The sequence below is a fragment of the Triticum urartu genome, chromosome 6, assembly GCF_003073215.2.
Source record: "Triticum urartu cultivar G1812 chromosome 6, Tu2.1, whole genome shotgun sequence".
Classification (NCBI taxonomy): domain Eukaryota; kingdom Viridiplantae; phylum Streptophyta; class Magnoliopsida; order Poales; family Poaceae; genus Triticum; species Triticum urartu.
Genome location: NC_053027.1, coordinates 327,980,437 through 327,994,079, shown reverse-complemented (window position 1 = coordinate 327,994,079; position 13,643 = coordinate 327,980,437).

Below are 13,643 nucleotides of genomic sequence, written 5' to 3'. Positions count from 1 at the left end.
GTTTAGAGAGCAATCATCAAAATTACGGAAATCTAGTAAATCACACGAAGTCTTGGGAATAGTAGAGACACTAGCACCCAAATCACACGAAGCATAAAACTCATGATCTTTAATTTTAATTTTAATAGTTGGTTCCCACTCATCATAGAGTTTTCTAGGGATAGAAACTTTCAACTCAAGTTTTTCTTCATAAGATTGCATCAAGGCATCAACAATATGTTCGGTGAAGGCTTTATTTCGACTATAAGCATGTGGAGAATTTAGCACGAATTGCAACAAGGAAATACAATCAATCAAAGAGCAATTTTCATAATTAAATTCATTGAAATCCAATATAGTGGGTTTAGCAACATCTAGATTTTTATTTCTTTCAATCCCACTTTCATCAATTTCATCATTAAGATCTAAACACTCCGAATTTTTAGAACGCCTTCTAGGTAAAGGAAGATCATATTCAGTTTCATCAAGATTCATATTGCAAAATAAAGATTTGATTGGGGACACATCAATAACTTTTAGATCTTCATCTTGATTTTCATAGGAATTGGAAGAACATGCTTTAATAAAGGCATCTTTGGAAGCACGCATCCTAGCGGTTCTTTCCTTACACTCATCAATTGAAATTCTCATGGCTTTAAGAGACTCATTAATATCATGCTTAGGTGGAATAGATCTAAGTTTCAAAGCATCAACATCAAGAGCAATTCTATCAACGTTCCTAGCCAAATCATCAACCTTAAGCAATTTTTCTTCAATCATAGCATTAAAATTCTTTTGCGAAGAAATAAATTCTTTCATATTAGATTCAAAATCAGAGGGCATCTTATTATAATTTCCATAAGAGTTGTTGTAGGAATTCCCATAATTATTATAAGGATTACTAGGATATGGCCTAGGATTAAAATTCCCTCTATAAGCATTGTTACCAAAATTATTCCTACCAACAAAATTCACATCCATAGATTCATTTTTATTCTCAATCAAAGTAGACAAAGGCATATCATTAGGATCAGAAGAAACACTCTTACTAGCAAATAATTTCATAAGTTCATCCATCTTTCCACTAAACACATTAATTTCTTCTATCGCAAGCACCTTTTTATTAGAAGTTCTTTCAGTATGCCATTGAGAATAATTAACCATAATATTATCTAGGAGTTTAGTAGCATCTCCTAAAGTGATTTCCATAAAAGTGCCTCCCGCGGCCAAATCTAAAAGATTTCTAGAAGCAAAATTCAACCCGGCATAAAAATTTTGTATAATCATCCACAAATTCAAACCATGAGTAGGGCAATTACGTATCATTAATTTCATTCCCTCCCAAGCTTGTGCAACATGTTCATGATCAAGTTGTTTAAAGTTCATTATATCGTTTCTAAGAGAGATGATCTTAGCGGGAGGAAAATACTTAGAGATAAAAGCATCTTTGCATTTGTTCCATGAATCAATACTATTCTTAGGCAAAGACGAAAACCAAGCTTTAGCACGATCTCTAAGCGAAAAAGGAAATAGCTTCAATTTAACGACATCATTATTGACATCTTTTTTCTTTTGCATATCACATAAATCAACGAAGCTATTCAGATGAGTAGCGGCATCTTCACTAGGAAGGCCGGCGAATTGATCTTTCATAACAAGATTCAACAAAGCAGTATTAATTTCACAAGATTCAGCATCAGTAAGAGGAGCACTCGGAGTGCTAAGGAAATCATTATTATTGGTATTGGTGAAATCACACAATTTGGTAGTATCTTGAGCCATCGCGACAAACAAGCAATCTAACACACGGGCAAACAAAAAGCAAGCGGACAAAAGAGGCAAACAGAGAGGGAGGATAGAGAGAGACGGCGAATAAAACGGCAAGGGTGAATTGGGGGGAGAGGAAAACGAGAGGCAAATGGAAAATAATGTAATGCGAGGGATAGGGTTTGTGATGGGTACTTGGTATATGACTTTTTGTGTAGACTCCCCGGCAACGGCGCCAGAAATCCTTCTTGCTACGTCTTGAGCTTGCGTTGGTTTTCCCCGAAGAGGAAGGGATGATGCAGCAGAGTAGCGTAAGTATTTCGCTCAGTTTTTGAGAACCAAGGTATCAATCCAGTAGGAGCCCACGCTCAAGTCCCTCGTACCTGCACAAAGTGATAGCTACTCGCAACCAACGTGATTAGGGGTTGTCAAGCCCTTCAGGTCACTTACGAGAGTGAGATCTGATAGATAGAATATTTTTGGTATTTTTGATATAAAGATGCAAAGTAAAAAGTAAAGGCAAAGGCAAAGTAAATAGCAAAGCAATATAAAAGTGATGGAGATTGATATGATGAGAATAGACCCGGGGGCCATAGGTTTCACTAGTGGCTTCTCTCAAGAGCATAAGTATTCTACGGCGGGTGAACAAATTACTGTTGAGCAATTGATAGAATTGAGCATAATTATGAGAATATCTAGGCATGATCATGTATATAGGCAACACATCCGTGACAAGTAGATCGAAACGATTCTGCATCTACTACTATTACTCCACTCATCGACCGCTATCCAGCATGCATCTAGAGTATTAAGTTGAAAACAGAGTAACACCTTAAGCAAGATGACATGATGTAGAGAGATAAATTCATGCAATATGAAATAAACCCCATCTTGTTATCCTTGATGGCAACGATACAATACGTGCCTTGCTGCCCCTTCTGTCACTGGGTAAGGACAACGCAAGATCGAACCCAAAGCTAAGCACTTCTCCAATGGCAAGAACTACCAATCTAGTTGGCCAAACCAAACGGATAATTCAAAGAGACTTGCAAAGATAACCAATCATGCATAAAAGAATTCAAAGAAGATTCAAATATTATTCATAGATAGACTTGATCATAAACCCACAATTCATCGGTCTCAACAAACACACCGCAAAAACAAGATTACATCGAATAGATCTCCACAAGAGAGGGGGAGAACTTTGTATTGAGATTCAAAGAGAGAGAAGAAGCCATCTAGCTACTAACTATGGACCCGAAGGTCTGAGGTAAACTACTCACACTTCATCGGAGGGGCTAGGATGATGTAGAAGCCCTCCGTGATGACGGCCCTCTTCCGGCGGAGCTCCGAAACAGACCCCAAGATGGGATCTCGTGGATACAGAAAGTTGCGGCGGTGGAATTAGGTTTTTGGCTCCTGCTCTGATCGTTTGGGGGTACGTGTGTATATATAGGAGGAAGGAGTACGTCGGTGGAGCACCGAGGGGCCCATGAGGCAGGGGGCGCGCCCTAGGGGGGGCACCCTCGTGACCACCTCTTTGATCCCTTGCAGTAGGGTCCAAGTCTCCTGGATCACGTTCGGTGAGAAAATCACGTTTCCAAAGATTTTATTCCGTTTGGACTCCGTTTGATATTCTGTTTATCTGAAACACTGAAATAGGCAAAAAAACAGCAATTCTGGGCTAGGCCTCCTGTTAATAGGTTAGTCCCAAAAATAATATATAAGTGGAAAATAAAGCCCAATATAGTCCAAAATTGTAGATAATATAGCATGGAGCAATCAAAAATTATAGATACGTTGGAGACGTATCACGGCTCTGATACCAAGAGTTGTGGCACCCTGGCTCAGAGCAACCAGTTTACCTTGCATTACCATCCCACAAATCAAGTCTTCTAGCAACACACAACAACATGGTACAGAAGCAACCGCTTTATTGATGCTAGCGGATTACACTGGTCTGATATTACATCGAGATAAGAGGCCAAGCGGCACACACGGTGCGGCTAAAGAGTATGTACATTATTTAATGAACATGAAGGGCCTCGATCACATGAACTACGCGGCAGCGGAAGAACGACGAAGTGGAACTCCATAGCACAGGGACACTGACGTGGACACGGCCTAGACGTTGGAAGCTCTCCGATTGCAAAACGACTTGCCTGAAAGCTGCCATGACACGCCAGGTCAGTACATTGAATGTACTTGTAAGCTCACAACAAACATAAGCACAATGACAAACAATATCATGACAATTAATCAGGTTAATGCAATGCAAGTAATGCTACTAATGCGGTGAAACCAACATGTGCACCGAGTCCCACGAACTCGCTTACCAGACGGGTTACCTCATAACCAAACGGTGATCGTACCCGGATCAGAACTGAAAACAATCACTCATAATCAGCTCATGATCTCTGAAATCATCACGAAGTCAGTGCCATCAACAATTATTTAGTGTGCAAGATTAATTATAAAAGTTGATCCATGGTGTGACTTACTCTCGAGTTGTGCCCATAATCGAGGACGCGGCTATCGATAGATTTAATACACTCTGTAGAGGTACCGCACTTTACCCACACCACGGAATCAAAGGCCTCGTACTCCCATTCGGGTGGACCATCGGCATTCCTACGAAACACTCCCCTTGTCATGACACTCTCCCGGCCACTCCGACAAACTCCCTCTCAGGGCTATGTCCTGGGTGGCCACGTGTCTACCAAAGACACCAACGGCCACCGTCGTAGCAAAATGGTCCCAAACGAGGACAAGGTACCATAAAAACAAACAGGAACACAAGGCTATTTCTGCTTACTGGGCCATGGTATGCACGCCCATAACCTTCCCTCGTTGGAGGCACCGGCGAAAGGCACAACAAAGGACCGAATCAAGACCTCCCACAAGGTAAATGTGGTCGCACTAAGAAAAACCCGATTTAGTGGCACCATGACTTGATCAACGTCATATTCAAGCTGGACTTATTAACAGGTTTAACATGAAAATTAATCTACCAAGTCATACGATGACATGATCATGCAACTAATCGACATGCAAAGCATGCAACTTCCATGTACGGATCAAACTTATCAACATAACTTGCTTACACAACTCATGCTTAAACTTTACTGGTTCTACCTCCTTCTTATTATCAAGCAATATTTTTATTAACTCATAATTTATATGAAAATATCAGTTAACAAAAAGAACTATCAATATTTATCAAAGCAATATAACTAAGGCAAAATTTTATTTTACTAGATTACACTGGTCGATGCATTCAACCAGTTACTTAAACAATCATTTCAAGCATGACAAAGTAACTAGCAAACAACCATATTTCTTTAACATATTTTTAAATGCATACAAGAAATCATATTTTAGTAGAAAAATCATAGATATTGAAATGACACCATCCAAATGCTGGTGTGGCTTGCCTTAGTGTAGAGGAGGGTCACACTCCTCCTAGTTATCTTCAAGGCAAGTTCCACCTTCTGAAAATATTTAAAAACCACAAAACAAAATTTCAAAAACCATTCTGAAAATCACCAGAAATTCTAGACAGTAAGGAAAATTCCACATTTTGGTGTGCTGCTAGAGCTTTATGAAACAAACACAATGCAAAAAGAATCAACTCATTTGGACTTATGGGCTAGGAGTTATCACTGGTCAAGGTTTTGGTCAAATATTTGAATTAAATTGAATAAATCAGAGAACCTGGGGGTGACGTCGATGGCGTAAAGCCAGGATATGCCTCCACTCGTACCGCTTCGGATGCGAGTAGAGAGGCTGACACCGGGCCCACCGGTCAGGAGAGAGAGGGGAGAGAGGGAAACAGAGCGCGGCGGCACTCGGCCAGAGCTTACGCCAGTGACGAGTGGGTCTAGGGCAAAACCAGAGGGATAGATGTGGAGAGGGGGTCATGGTGCAACTGCCCGTACCCGTGGCTTGCCGGGGGATGGCCGGAGTTGCTTGCAATCAAGCTCGCAAGCGGCGATGGCGGACAGGGCTTGCCGGAGAGGAATAAGGCGACGGCGAGAGGCGACTCCAGGGGCTCAGCTGCGTCCAGGCAACACCAGAGGATCCCTAACGACACACCTGAGAGGTTGATTGAGCTCGAGGGGCTCTGGAGCAGGGTGGTTGGGCTGCGGGGATCATCGGCGATCTCTGGTCGAGGTCGACGGCTAGAGGCCTGCCCGACCGGTCTACAACTCTTCTATGAGGTCGTGGTGGTTGTGTGGTGCGGTGTGAGGCTTTGAAGTGGAGGAATGGATCTATATATAGCCAGAGCGAGAGGGGGGGTACATGGCGCCGCCGGAGTTCTATGGAGACCGACAACGGTGACCAAAGGCACTAGTGAGAGGGGGCAAGGGCTCAGCGTGTAGGCAGGACCTGTCCACGCTCATGGACGAGCACAGGTGGCAGGGGAGAAGAAGACAAGGGCATGAGCGCACTGTGGGTTTTCGCCCCGACGTGCCCGTGCTCGCTGCGGCGTCTCCGGCGTCGGCGAGCGCCAGGGAGGGGTCAGTGGTGACGAGTCGAGGCTAGTAGCATGGCACGGCAGTCAGCGGCGAGCTCTGGCTCGAGCACGCGCCAAATAGAGGCGTTGGCGCTACTCAGAGCGCGTCGAGCGCATGCCAGACCCCATGTCCACACACGGTCACCGCCCTGGCATGCTCAAAATGACGCTCATGACCGGCCAAGCCTTATCTAGGCTAAAGTCCATGCAGTGGTAGGTCTAGGGAAGCTGAGGACTCATCGCCAGGCCGACCAGATGTGACTCAACCATCTTGGCAAGTTTCTGGACAGAAACTTGGCTGCTATGTCTGGATAGCTTCTAGATGGCCATTAGGGTTGATCTCCTGGGGTTAAGGTTTTCTTAGGAGGGTAAAGAGGCTCAAGAAAAATCAGGGCCAAAGGATCAAGGAAAAATACACTTGTTGTATAAAGTGCAATTTTGGACCAAAAGAGAAATTATTTTCTGTAGCAAATATATTACAAAAAGTCATGCAATATTTTTTCTTGGGAAGGTGGGCCATGGTTCAAAGAATATTCAGGAATTATTTTAGAATTTTTGGAGTAATAAAAATGGGGGTTGCTTTGGAGCACTAGTTTTTGGAATAAGTTTCAGAAGAGAAAATGAATATTTTTCTTTTAGGAAAAATATTCATTTGATTATTTTGGGGATTTTTCAGAGAAATGAGATTGAATGAGAAGTAGATAGGTGAGTTGTGTGAAAGTGAAGGGCGTGCCCAAGTGATAAGTCCAGTTGAATTGATTCCAAAACTCCAAATCCAAGGCAAAGGCAAAACCAAGTCCGAGAAAAGAGAGAAGGCAAAATCCAGGGTGTCACACCAAACACTTGGCCCATTGGATAGTTGGACCCTAGAGCTGCCCATGGTATCTTAAGTGCGAAGTTGTGCATTTGAGGCATGTACTTTACGGCTGGCGTGGCCATGTTTTGGGGAGTGTGTTCCTATTTATGCTGAGCATGGGAACACTCTGGGAGCTGAGTTGGGGCTCGGGCTCGTTTGCTCACCTCTCATGCCTTGATGGCGGACTCAGGCTTCTGCGCTGCATTTTTGACCTGGACCTCGACTGCCAGAGTCGTTGTGTGCTCCTTAGTTCGGAGTGAGCGCTCTGTGTTACCATTGACAGTGATGACACCCTTGGGTCCGGGCATCTTAAGCTTCAGATATGCGTAATGAGGTACAGCGTTGAAGCGAGCGATCGTTGTATGCGAGGAGTGCGTGGTAGCCGCTGCGGAAGGGGACGATGTCGAAGATTAAGTATTCACTGCGGAAGTTATCGGGCGAGCCAAACACTACTTCCAGGGTCATAGTGCCTAAGCAACGGGCTTCGACGCCTGGGATTACTCCTTTGAAGGTGGTATTGTTGGGTTTGATCCTTGATGGACCGGTACCCATTTTCTCACTATATCTGAGTAAATCAAATTGAGGTTGATGCCTCCATCCATGAGGACTCTAGTTAGGTGGTACGCATCGATAATGGGGTCAAGTATCAAGGTCGTTGATCCTCCATGCCAAATACTAGTCGGATGGTCCCTGCGGTCGAAGGTGATCGGGTACGCCAACCATGGGTTGAATTTTGGGGCCACTAGCTCTATGGCCTAGACATCCTAAAGTGCATGATTCCTCTCCTTCTTTGGTATGTGTGTGACATAGATCATGTTCATAGTTTTTATCTCAGGAGGAAATTGCTTCTGGCCCCATTATTTGTCCCGCGAGCCTCATCGTCGTCCTTGTTGCGGGGGCCCTTGCCCTTTTCCTCAGCTATTAGTTTGCCGACATGTTTGATCACCCAACAGTTATGGTTGGTGTGGTTGGCGGGCTTGTCTGGGGTGTCGTGGATCTGGCAGGTCCTATCCAGCTTTTGTCAAGCGTGGTAGGTCCATCCCGGTTCCCTTTAGAGGGCTTCTTCCACGGTCCTGATTTTGAGTTGTCGAATCTGGCATTTACTGCTGTGTCCTTGGTTTCACCACCGTTCTGCCGGTGCTTTTTCTTTTTGTGGCACGGCATCCCATTTCCGTCCTGGACTTTTGAAGTGCGGGGGTCTTTGGGATTGTTGCTTCTACACGCCAACAAACTATCCTCACCCATGCAAAAGCGGGCCATGAGAGAGGTCAGTGCCGACATTATTTTTGGCTTGTCTTGGCCGAGTTGGCAGGCGAGCCATTCGTCCTTGATACTATGCCGAAAGGCGGCTGTTGCTTCGGTGTCGGGACAGTCGATCATTTGATTTTTCTCCGTCAAGAATCAATTCCAAAATTGTCTGGCTGGCTCTCCGGGCCTTTTGGCCACGTGGCTCAGGTCATCGGCATCAGGAGGCCGAACATAGGTGCCTTGAAAGTCAGCTCAGAAAGCATGCTCGAGCTCTTCCCAACTCCCAATGGAGTTTTCGGGGAGGCTGTTCAACCAATGTGTGGCCAGTCCTTTGAGCTTGAGTTGTAGATATTTGATGGCGTGGAGGTCGTCTCATCGGGCCATATGGATGTGGAGAAGGAAGTCTTCAATCCACACGGCTGGGTCTGTTGTCCCGTTGTATTGTTCGATGTTTATGGGTTTGAACCCTTCAGGGACCTGATGCTCCATGACCTCCCCGTAAAGCACATTGGGTGAGCAGCGCTCCCGACCTGGGCTATGTCGCACCAGAGATCAGCTGCCATCTGGGCTGGGTACTGCTCCCAAGCTCTATCATTTCGGTCGCGCCAAGCTTGGTATCCATCCCGTCCAGCGGGAGTGTACCCTCTAGATTCATAGATGGATCTTTTCTAACCTACTCTAGTGGCAAGGTTGTGTCGTAGATGATATGAATCTTGAGGCTACATTGGCTCCTTTCCTCTCCGTCGAGGGAGTGGAGGTGGATTCTTAGCTTCTCCACCCGTCATATCCCGTCCTCGAGGGGGCGATCGGGATGGTTTGCTTGGGTTCTTATGGAAGGTGCAGGCTCAAAAGCCTCATCGTCGAACTATGGGAGCAGCCGTTGCCGTGGATAGCTTTTATTTTCCTCTTGCAACTCATTATTGTAGGCCTCTTTGGCTGCTGGGACATTTGTCCATCTATCGTTGAGGGTATCTTGTTCAGCTTTTAGTTGATTCTGCTTCTTCTTAAGGCTTCGGGCGGTTGCTATAAGTGGCCGCTTGAACCGTTCTTGGTCTAGCGGGTCTTCGGGGATGATGAAGTCTTCGGCTCTGCGGCTCTCCTCATCCTCGGAAAGAGGGAGGTAGTTGCTATCTTCAGAGGCGTCGGGATCCTCTAGATCACCATGGTCCTCGGGGTCACCATGGTTGTAACACCCTGGTTTTGGCCTTTTTTCTTTTTGATTTATCTAGTTTTTGCTCTGATTTTGTTTTTGGAGTGGAACTATAGACTTGAAACCTGGGAGATCATCATCATTTCTTCTCCCAAGTGGCTCATCATTTTCAAATCTTTCGCAAGATCATGTCATTTCCATTCTAGCTCAACCCTAAAATTATTTTTCTTGGAATATTCCTTTTTCTATTAAAGGAATAGTCCTGTTTTGCCCCAGGTTGTGAAGCAACCTATATTTCTGTCTTCCACAAAATTACCAAATAATTCTCAAAATTTCTTTGGGTCATATATTGCTCAAATATGCCCAAACCTACCTGTCCTAGCCCCAAGATAATTCCCGAATATTTATTCTTCATTTTTTTCTAGTGTGGTTTTTCGTGAAGGAAGTGCCACATATCATTTCTTAAATGATCCCAAACTTTTTGGGCAAGCTTCTATATCCAAATCGTTGCCCCATGGAAAAATTCAGCTCCATTTCCCTAGTGAATCTTCCTCGGAAATTTTTCCAAGTTTCTGTCAGACAAAAGGCATTGTGAAGGAAGTACTAGTTAGGAGTATCCAAATGAGATGAAATTTTACACACCTCTTCATGTGCACATATCATTTCACTCCAAATTTCAGCCCCATCCAATCATCTATATGAGAATAGGATCAAATCTTTGATTCTATTAATATTTTCAGGTTGTGAAGTAAGTATAATTTATATTGCTTCATTAATTCTAAAATATTACCAGATCATGCTCCTATCTATATCACTTCTCTCCACCAAATTTGGGACCATTTCATCAAGCCATTTTCTCCCCAAAATTATTGCAAGTTTCTGGACAAAGAGGATGTTTGTGAAGCAAGTACCATTTTGGCAAGTCCATTTGGTATGCAATTTTTATAGCATCTTTATATGTCTAAAACATGCTGCCTTGCCAAATTTGAGCTCATGTGGTTACTCTATGTGAGTGCATCATCTTGATCTTGATTCTGGACCAAATATGTAGTTGTGAAGCAACTATGATGTATCTTGGTCCAATTCCCCTCATAATGCAGAGGATTAGAGTCCTTCCTATCTTAAACACCCAAGACAACTCATTTGGCCCTTAGCATCTCTCTGTTGATCACAATAACATGACCAAGTTTGCTAGAGCAAACTTTCATCAATGCCTACCTTAGCTACATCACCTCTTCTCTCGAGCTTTTGCTTTCCACAGTCTCCAGTTTGGAAGGACATCATGCTAGACACCATTTCCCCGCCTCTCATGGCCTCTCTTTTCCTTGTCTCGTGGGGACTAAGATGCTGGCACGGCTGGTCACATGCTCTGTTCGCTGTGGCCGCGTCCAGGACGTCGCCTAGCTCCGGCCCCTCTCCCTCTCGTCGTCTTCGCGCGCATGACCATGTCCAGTGTCTTCCCCTCATCGTCGGCTTCACCTTGGATCCCTCTCCCCCTCTGGAAACCTCCTCATCGGCGCTCGCTGTCGTGCGCCCATGGGCGAATAGTGGCCGACATGGCTCTGTTCGTCGCCCGTCCACTTCCTCCCCGTGCCCCTTTGCCTCCTCTGCCCCGTGAAGCATGTCATCACTGCCTCGTAGTGTTCTCGTGCCCTCCCCGTGATCGCTGAGCTCGACAGAGCCTTGGCTGGATGCGCACGGTGGCAACTAATACGTCTCTGTCATATCTATAATTTTTGATTGTTTCATGCCAATATTATACAAGTTTTACATACTTTTGGCAACTTTTTATATGATTTATTAGACTAACCTATTGATCCAGTGCCAAGTGCCAGTTCCTGTTTTCTGCATGTTTTTTGTATTGCGGAGTATCCATATCAAACAAAGTCCAAATGCAATAAAATTTCACGGAGAATTATTTTGGAATATATGTGATTTTTGGGAGTTGGAATCACCGCAAACGGAGGCCCACACAGGGCACAAGACACCGGCGCACCACCCTGAGCCAGGCGTGCGGTGGTGGGTTGTGCTCACCTCGTACGTCGGTTGGACCTCTAGTTCGGGCGCAAGGAAGATTATATCCAGAAAAAAATCATGTTAAAATCTCAGTGCAATCGGAGTTACTGATCTCCGGGAATATAAGAAACGGTTTTAGGCCAGATCTAAGGAACGCGAAACACAAGAGATCGGAGAGGGAGATCCAATCTCGGAGGGGCTCTCGCCACTCCCATGCCATGGAAGCCAAGGACCAGAGGGGAAATCCTTCTCCCACTTTGGCAGGAGGCCAAGGAAGAAGAAGAAGGAGGGGGCCTCTCTCCCCCTCGCTTCTGATGGCGCCGGAGTGCCACCGGGGCAATGATCGGGACAGCGATCTACATCAACAATATTGCTACCGTCAACACCAACTTTCTCCCCCTCTATGCTGTGGTGTAACACTTCTTCCCCCCGCTGTAATCTCTACTTAAACATGGTGCTCAACTCCACATATTATTTCCCAATGATCTATGGTTATCCTATGATGTTTGAGTAGATCCATTTTGTCATGTGGGTTAATCATGATTATTTATGGTGCTCTCCTACGGTGCCCTCCATCTCACGCAAACTTGAGGGGCCCCTGCTGTAGGGTGTTGCAATATGTTCGTGATATGCTTACGGTGGGTTGTGAGAGTGACAGAAACTTAAACCCGAGTAGGTGGGTTATGGCGTATGGGAGTAAAGAGGACTTAATACTTAATGCTATGGTTGGGTTTCACGACCTTAATGATCTTTAGTAGTTCCGGATCCTTGCTAGAGTTCCAATCATAAGTGCATATGATCCAAGTAGAGAAAGTATGTTAGCTCATGCCTCTCCCTCATATAAAATTGCAAGAATGATTACCGATACTTGTTATCGATTGCCTAGGGACAAATGACTTTCTTATTGATAAAGGCTTTCCACTTTTATTACCTTGCAATTTATCCATAGTTTTATTCTTACAAAGTACTCATAGTTTTATCCTTGCAAAATAGTTAATGTCAGGTGTGTGTAGACTTGTATCGATGGTCGATAGAACTTGAGGGAATATTTGTTCTACCTTTATCTCCTCGTTGGGTTCGACACTCTTATTTATCGAAAAAGGCTACAAACGATCCCCTATACTTGTGGGTTATCAAGACCTTTTTCTGGCGCCGTTGACAGAGAGCAATAGCGTGGGGTGAATATTCTCATGTGTACTTGTTTTGCTATTCTAAGTTGTTCTCTATATTTGTTTATGGATATGGAACATGAAACACCAAAATATTAGTGTTACTTGCTACTCATGGAGATGGGGAACATCCTAAAACCCTCGATGCTCGTTATGTGAAAAATATTATGCACTACCTTGATAATCCTGAGAAACCCAATTCAACTTGATAATGGGAGTAACGTTGGATCAACATGAATACTTTAGGGATTATCACTTGACTAATAAGGGAAAAAATTTATGGGATCAAATTGAAATGTTGCAATGGTATGCTTGGAATCTATGCTTGAGATATGACTATACTTGTTGCTCTAAGATTGAGGTTCCACACCTTCCCTATTCATGCAAATTTAATGATACTGAAACCTTGGCTTCTTATGCTAGAGGTATATATGATTATTATGATGTGGAACGAATAGAAGAATTTGTTGCTTTTAAGGGTGCATATGAAATTGAATCTTTGTTTGAAAAGTTTGAAGATTTTGATGATTCAATTTAAAGACCTGAAAATCTTGCTCTCCTTAAATATTGCTATGATAATTATAAATACAATTATGATATTGGTTTATTTATTGAGAATAACTCCATTGTCCAAGAAAAGACTAATATTTTGCGTGAGTTTATGCGAGAAGAAATTGATGAAACGGCGAGCTCATTGGATGAAAAAGATGATGAGGAGAGCGAAAAACAAGTGGAGGAAGAACGGATTGATCACCCATGCCCACCTTCTAATGAGAGTAACTCTTCAGCTCATACATTGTTTAATTTCCCTTTGTTCTTACCGAAGGATGAATGCTATGATAATTGCTATGATCCCGTTGATTTGTTTGAAATATCCCTTTTTTATGATGCTTGCTATGGTTGTGGCCATGATGCCAATTTTGTTGGGGAACACAGTAATTT